This window comes from Herpailurus yagouaroundi, unplaced genomic scaffold (assembly GCF_014898765.1).
Source record: "Herpailurus yagouaroundi ecotype Mexico unplaced genomic scaffold, PumYag 141, whole genome shotgun sequence".
NCBI classification, from domain to species: Eukaryota; Metazoa; Chordata; class Mammalia; order Carnivora; family Felidae; genus Herpailurus; species Herpailurus yagouaroundi.
Genome location: NW_024412396.1, coordinates 26,229,280 through 26,237,466, shown reverse-complemented (window position 1 = coordinate 26,237,466; position 8,187 = coordinate 26,229,280).

Below are 8,187 nucleotides of genomic sequence, written 5' to 3'. Positions count from 1 at the left end.
AGGGTAATGTAGTAAATTACCTTCTGATCGACTGGGGTGCTGAGCAGGGGAGTTCTACGGCATCAAGATCTCAAGGTGGTCTTTATAGTCAAGGGAATAACCCATTGTGGTGGCTCTGAGACCACCCGAAGTCCACCAAAAACCTAGAAGAGGACTTTATGCAGACCATGTGGTCCCACTGGGGTGAACAGACTGTGAGTATCTGGGTCTGCCTGATGGCTGCAGTCTGGAGAAATGTGTGTGTAGAAGATTTTTTATTAGAGAGGTCTTATTCAGGTCTGACACTGGGTTTTCACAAAGAATAGTGAGGTTCTGTTTAGAAACTGACACAGTTCCTTGCTACTGCCAGTTGAGAATAATGAGTCTGCCTGGATAGGAAGATCGTGATTTGATGTGCATGATTATTCAGTGGTCAGATATGCCATTGAGGACTTGTGGCTTGTGAGATTTATAAGTTAAATTTCACAAGGGAGATTATCCATCTTACTTGGCGTTGAATGAGCCACTTGATGATCATATTAATAGCAGGTAACATTTATAGAACACTTAGTATTATTCAGAACCCCACTCTAAGTGCTTTTTTTTGCATCTTCACACCCCTACGATATAGATATTGCTTATTATCTCCATTCTACCCATTAAGTGGATTTAGGCTAGGGAGATAGTGTCTTGCTCATGGTTATATAGGTAACGCTTTGTGGGAGTGTTTCAAACCCATTTCTGCCAGATTCCCAAAGGCGTCCTATTCATCAGATAACCTCAACTGCTGCAAGGGGGAATTTCAGAATTTTCAGTTTGAGTGTTTGGTCAGCTTGCTATTTTCTTTTCTACAGATCAGTACCAGTATGCAACTTGAACACAACTTTCTTGACTAGGAGCTTTTTCTCTACCCAAGAAATTTTGTTTTCGTCCACTTTTTAATTAAAAAAAAAATGCACATGGAGACCTTGGGATAAGAGAGAACTGATGATTAATTTGGATGCATTTACCTCTATTCCGAAGGGCTTATGTCAATTGGTCTGGGATAGAAATGTGGAATGGCAGGTACAGATAGATACAGACAAGCAAGAGGTGCAGATATGCAGAATAGAATCTAAGATGTAGACTAAGTGTGGCTGGAAAGAGTCAGAAAGGGGAGCTTCTGGGAGAGCTCACAGCCTGTCTCAGAAGCAAGGACATATGTTCCTGTGAGCAAACGTTCTCCCTGTGAAACCCATGTCCGTGTAGCCCTGCTTGAATCTTGCCATTTTTATCAGGCAGAAGGAATCAAAGAATGGACTTATTCAATAGAACCCCAGTGGCATCTGAAGCTCTAAAAACCTGTGAACAAAGTGTGGTACACTATAATCTTGGTGAGAGTTGAACTTGGAAGCTGGGGAATGCAGTAAAGTAATATACTAGATACAGAATCATGACTTTGTAGATCACTGAGTGGTTTGGCAATTTTACCCCGTGCACAGTTTTATTAGGTCACCTGTGTCTGTTGTAGTTTTTGCCTTGTCATGACTGGAAGCCTGCTGATAGCTTTATCAGGATGAACCCTAAAAATGGAGGAAGACTATTTTATGACATATCACCTCTTTATTTTAGGCACAATATTGTTTTGGGCACAGTGTCTTGCTAGCTTTCAAATGCTTATCTTTTCAAAGAGAATAATAAGAAACAAAATTTAAGTTCGGTTATTAAGGGAAAGTGAATGCCACTTTATTGTACTTGGCATTCATAAAAACAAAAGTATTGTATTAAAAATGTTACTGCATCAATACTATTTATTTGCCTATTTTAAATGGAATTGTAAAATCATTTTGATATATATATATATTTTTTTTTTCTAAAGGGTAATACTTTAAATATACTACTTGATGAAGCTAGGCTTATCGTGTCTTGTGTTTTTATGATCTGAAAAACATGTTTCCAGGTCTGCAGGCAGATTTCCTGATAATAACAACCCATGCTTTCTGAGCTATGACGAGAATATGTATTGGCCGGAATACTTGGAAATGATGGTGGTTTAACTCCCACTATTAAGTTTAAGACGTCGTCCAGGGTTAGATTTCACTCCTGATGGTGGCAATATCTCACATTTACAAGGCACTTTCATCAGAAAGGGTCCCAGAGTGCCTTCTGAGCATATGTCTACAGAAATGACTATTCTCTGGGATGAAGCCATTTCTTGGGAAATCAACAACAGCCATACGGTCACAGCTGTGTGGTACCCACCAAGGACAAGGTTGATGATAGCAGTCAATCAGACCTTAATTTTAAATCAACATAATCTATTCACCCAATTTGACTGGCATACCAATATTAATGTCCTTCAAAATGTTTTAGGAAGCCTGTGACGATTATGAAGTCAGTGCTTGACTTTTATACGGCCCTTGATGGAACACTGTCTCTTAATGTCTTGCCAACTTAGTATTTTTACTTTCAGAAGTAATAGGTGTCTCTTCTGACTTAATAAAAAGAGATGTTATATGTCCCCTCTAGTACCCATATGTTCTTTGGAAATTTCTAATTTCTGTATTGCCTTTGTTTATTATGTTTGTATGGGTTTCCTCATTAGGAAATAATTGACACGTCTGGGAAGGATACCAGAGAGATTTTTTAATTCCTCCCAGATATCTGCCTTTGTAAAGGCAAAGGCAAATTAAAAACAAGAGGCTTAATTCTTGTTGATAATAAAGGAACAGACTCTTCTTTTTCTTAGAGGATTTATTTTGGAAAACTTGGAGTTTTAAGGTTCTTCTCTGCCTCTTTGAAATGCATGTAAACCTTTTTAAAAGCTAGGGGCATCTGGGTGGCTCAGTCAGTTGAGTGGCTGACCAGCTCAGGCCATGAGCTCATGGTTTGTGAATTCGAGCCCTGTGTTGGGCTCTGCACTGACAGTGTGGAGCCTGTTGGGCTCCTCTCTCTCTCTCTCTCTCTCTCTGTCCCTCCCTGACTCACTCCCTTAAAGTAAATGAACTTAAAAAAAAACTTTTTAAAAGATAAAGAAATCTCTTGTCAGTTTTATGACCCAAGACCATCTTTCTCAAGGATTTGGGAATCAATCCTTGGGAATATAATCATCAAGGAAGACAGCACCCCATCTCCCAATTGCTATGGGAAGGTAGAGGCTCACTTCAGAGGGCGCCTGCCTCCAAAACTACCTCCTATCATAAAAATATGAGAAATTTATTCTTCCTTTGGATAAAGCCTTCTAGCTAACACAAACGGTTACCAGGTGAAACCAGGATGAACTATGTGTGACAAATGGTGTTCTCAAGTCTTCTTGCTTGAAGACACGTTCTTGTTTATTTTGAGAACATGTATGCTATATGTAGTTGGCTATGTAAAAAGGTGAGATTTCTCTTGGTAATCTTTTAGTAAATTATTTGTGATGCACATCTTTTTATGGCTTAATGCTTATTTAGTAATAAAAATGTTTTCTTTGTTTTCTACCTTTGTGGAGAGGATTTTTTAGGTTGGCAGGAGGTTTTGTTTTCAATTATATTTTCCCCGCATCTTCCTTTGTGTTAGTTGCCATTGGGTGATTAGTAAATTTTTATTAAAAAAGCCTTGGTACAGCTGTTAGAACCACTTGGGTCACAGAAAATTAGAACAGCAAACCTGTGCTGAGGATTCCTGATGAGCTGGGCACGGTTCTATGTGCTTTAATACATTTTTCTTCAAATCCTCTGAGAAAACCTGAGAGAGGTCAGTTTAATTTTCTCGAACATTTCAAAAGATTAAAAGGTAACTATTTAAACAATAATATATTAGTTATCATTACATTCAACTTAAATTTTATAATATACCATGTAAGGCTAATGTCAATACTTCCTATATTTTGCTTCTGAGAATCTTTGATTGAGCCTTTGGCTTTTTCTCCAGTCTGCCTCCAAGCCTTAACACCTGCTCAGAATTCTTCATTCCTGCCCCTCTTCTTATTGTTCTTGGGGGAAGTCTGCCTAGATGGGGGGTGGGGTGGGGAGGTAGGGGCAGAAGCTCCTTGCCCACAGGCTCTACCATTGCTTGATGGCAACACACTATATCATTAAACTAGAGAGAGGTGAAAGGCTACCTAAGGGAGATATCTTTTGGTCTTATTCTATCAACATTTGGCCAGAGTGAGTATACCTCTTTTTATTTAATTCTTTTCCTTTTGCCATATTAAGATTCTTACTTAAACTTATTTTTCAAAATTTTTTTCAATAACTTTCAGTTCCCATTTTTTTGTTAACTAGAATTAAATATAATGATCTATACAATACGGTCAGCACAGAGCACATGGATGGGGCTCCATAATTGTTAGCTATTATTAGATATTATAGGCCACACAATGGGGACATGGTGGCAGGGAAGCAAAATGGACAGGCATGCAGTGTAACCGTGAATGCTGCTACTGTTCTATAGCTTTTATGTGAACTTAGGAAAATTCTACAACCCTTCTCTGAATCTACCTTCATTTTCTGGGTGAAAATAATGCTAGATGATATATTAAAATCGAAAACAGTTTTGAGGAAGAAGTCAAAAGGTAGGATGGAAGAGTGGATGTCCTGAAGGGGGCTTCAAGGGCTCTTCTCCAATATTTGGGATAAATCTCAGGTACAAAGGCCCAGGGAAGTCCATGATTCAAGCTTCCTCCAGAGCCAACTCCACTGGCTCACGCATAGGGTCTCCCTAACCAGTGCCCAAGAGGCACTGAATATTGCACCTCAGCACTGGTCCACAAATGAACTTCATCAGAAGGGTGCAAATGTCCAGTTCTAGATGAATATGTTCTGGGGATCTAATGTACAGCAAGGTGACTATAGTTAACTGTATGGTACTGTGTACTTGAAAGATGCTAAGAGATAATAAATATTCTACACACACACACACACACGCGTGCGCGCGCACGCACACACACATACACAGTAACTATGTAGCATAATGGATTTGTTAATTGGCTTGACTCAATTCTCAGCATTTAGGTATATCAAATTATTAAAGATACACAATGTTGTATGTTGAGTATGTCTCAATAAAGCTGAGAAAAATACTACCCTGGGGGAGGTTGCCAACCCAATAGAATCAGAATCATCAAGACTGGGCCTTGGATATTTGCACTTGAAAACTGTCCAGGTGATTCTGATGTACATTGTATTTAAAAAATCCCTTTTTTTTTTCAGGTGAAGAAGCGACTAAGGTGAGCCAGCTCTCCACGTTGATCCCAGTCTGATTTCCTCCTGCTGTTCAATATACCTTTTCTTGCCAGTAATTGGCATTTGTATGTTAAAAATGGGAACTAATTCTGAAATTAGCTTAAGGTAATTTGACAATTTTGCTGCTAAAAATCATATGGGACTCCTTGTTAGATCAAAAGCCTTTCTTACGTTTGGATTATGCGTTTCTTTCTGCTGGTCTGCAGATTTGAACATTGCTGGTGATAGTTCCACCCTTCTTCACGCAAGGAGGGGACTCTGCGGGCTCTTTTCCACACCAGACAGTGGACACTCAGCCCTACTCGAGGCTGAATCGGCGCCCTGGAGGCCACCTTCCGCCTTCACTGCTGTGTCATCACCCTCACCAGGCACTTGCCACCCTCTGCCTGGGGTCAGGAACAGAAACTGCATTTCTGAAATCTGCCCTTCCAAGTATATTTGTTGCTCTGTGGTGGTAGCAGTAAGTAGCAGGAGGCTAGACATTAAAAATGGAATTTTCTCGGTGAACTAAGCACAGAATTTTTCATTTTCTCCATCACTTGCCTCTGCGGCCGCAGTTTCTCACCGTCCTTCCCTAATTTTTAACACAAAAGATGGAGACTGGGAAGCTGCACAGTATCGATGCCGTGGTTAAAGAGTTCAATACAGTGAACAGAAGCGGGGAGAGAGTTTCTTTTCCCCTCTGCAGCAGGAACTAGCCCTGACCACACAGCCACACTTAATCGGTGGTGATAGAGAGTCCGCCTCGTTCCTGAGGTGACTTCAAGAGGGGGAAGCTGGAGAAGACATTGGCACAGCCTGTGTGTGTTCTGTCATGCTGAGAAAACATTATTCCGCACTGGAAGTTCATTTCTGACGTCAGTTGTTTTGCTCGGGCTTGTTCCTTTGCTCCACGCTTGGAAACAGAGGAATGTGATGGGGGATGGTAAAAAGAATCACTACCCCCTTTTGTGCCAGGGCCTGCACCAAGAGTTCTGTGACATGGCATGGCAGTGATTCCGGCGGGACCTACCTCATGGAGCTGTTTTCAAAATGAAATGCGGTAAGGCAAGTGAAGTGCTTAACACAGTCCCTGACACAAAGGCGGTGCTTGACAGATGCTAGTTGTTACTGATTTTATTACTGAGGCTGTGGGAGGGCAGCCCAGTGCGGTCCATGTTGAGGGCACAAGCTAGGACTCAGACTGCTTGGGCTTCAATCCTGCTCCGTGACTATGGGCAAGTGAACGTCTCTGGGCCTCAGTTCCCTCACCTGCAAGGTGGGAATGATAATATTGTCTACACCACGTGGATTAAATGGATGGAAATGTGTTTAAAACAATGCCTCGCATATAGTACAACATAAATAGTTGTGATTTTTAAAATGCTTTACAGGCTCTATTGCCAATTCCCAGAAAAAAAGCAGGTGAGTATTATCTACATTTTATAAGGGAGAGTAAAGTTTGCAAGTCCCAGAACCACAGCTTGAACTATAATCCTCCTGCTTCCAAAGCCCACACTCTTGGGGCGCCTGGGTGGCGCAGTCGGTTGAGCGTCCGACTTCAGCCGGGTCACGATCTCGCGGTCCATTGAGTTCGAGCCCCGCGTCGGGCTCTGGGCTGATGGCTCAGAGCCTGGAGCCTGTTTCCGATTCTGTGTCGCCGTCTCTCTCTGCCCCTCCCCCGTTCATGCTCTGTCTCTGTCTGTCCCAAAAAAAAACAAAAAAAACAAAAAAAACAAAACAAAACAAAACAAAAAAACCTCAAAGCCCACACTCTTCCCATAGCAGGGCTATCATTCAGGAAAACAATATATTTTGAATTCCATTAGTGTAATTTTTTCCCCCTTTGATTCCACATTTGGTTTCTTTGACTTACCAGACTAAAAAATTAGTATATTATCTTCATGAGAGAGGTTTTGTCCTTAACATCTTTATTGGCCTATCATTTGATCTTTTTGGGGCTGAGGCTGAGTTTTTGTCATTATTGTTGTAGTTACCGTTATATTTTTATAACTTGGTTGTATTGGCCCTGGAAGAAAAAAATTAAAAATTTTACTGCTAAACAATCTTTTGAGGGTGCAGACTGAACATTAATAAGGTAAGTTTAGTGATATTTTCTTTTTATTTTCATAATTTACTTTTATCTTTTATAAGCATATTTTATGATAACAGTACGTTATTTAATGCTTTGTATTTCTATCCCAGAATATTAGGACTAAGAGAGAAGGTTCTCTTCTTTTGTCAGTTTCCACTCAATGGAGGGATTGGAGAGGAAGCATTTATGGCTTTGAGGACAAGTTAGGTCATAATAGACTCACATGGTAAGTTAGAAAATTGGAAAGAGTAATTTGTTCATACACCAGAGGTTGGGGCACCCTCAAAGTTGCAAGTGCTAAGCATGTGGTGAGGGCCAAGTGATCAAGGAAGGCATGGTCCTGTCCTCAGGGAAGCTGGGGGAGGTGAGGTTACATGAAGCAGTACACATACAATGGGGATTATTAGCACCACCCAGAACTGAGTCGAAGTACTCACTGGTTCCTTTACCCTAAGTAAGCACCTAAAACCTGGGCATCAGAAGTGAAAGTTTTTTTCTCATCATATTAGGGTCAAGAGGTGGCTTTAGCTATTAACTTGCTCTAGAATATCCAATTCTTTAAAATGAATAATTTTTCTTAATTCTTAGGTAAAGTCTAGGCAAACATGATTTAAGGCAAGTCTCTTACCTCCTTCCCAACCAATCATTCTCTTCCCCATGTCCCCTCTAAAAAGGAATTCCTTGTAGAGCTGCTGCTGTTTCTTACTGTCAGAACCTCTCTGTAGGAATCCACCTTGCAGAAGGGACCTAACTTTGGTCTCTGTTGTTTGACACTGTAATCTGATGTCTTCTGGTTTTATCTTAGTGTGTATTTTGTAAGCTAAATTTTCCCTTCCCCAGTTACTGGAGAACAAGTAGGTGTTGAGGAGTTTGTAGCTGATGTTTGAAACATTGTTGCTTTATTGCAAAGCTTCTGGGTTTCTCTGC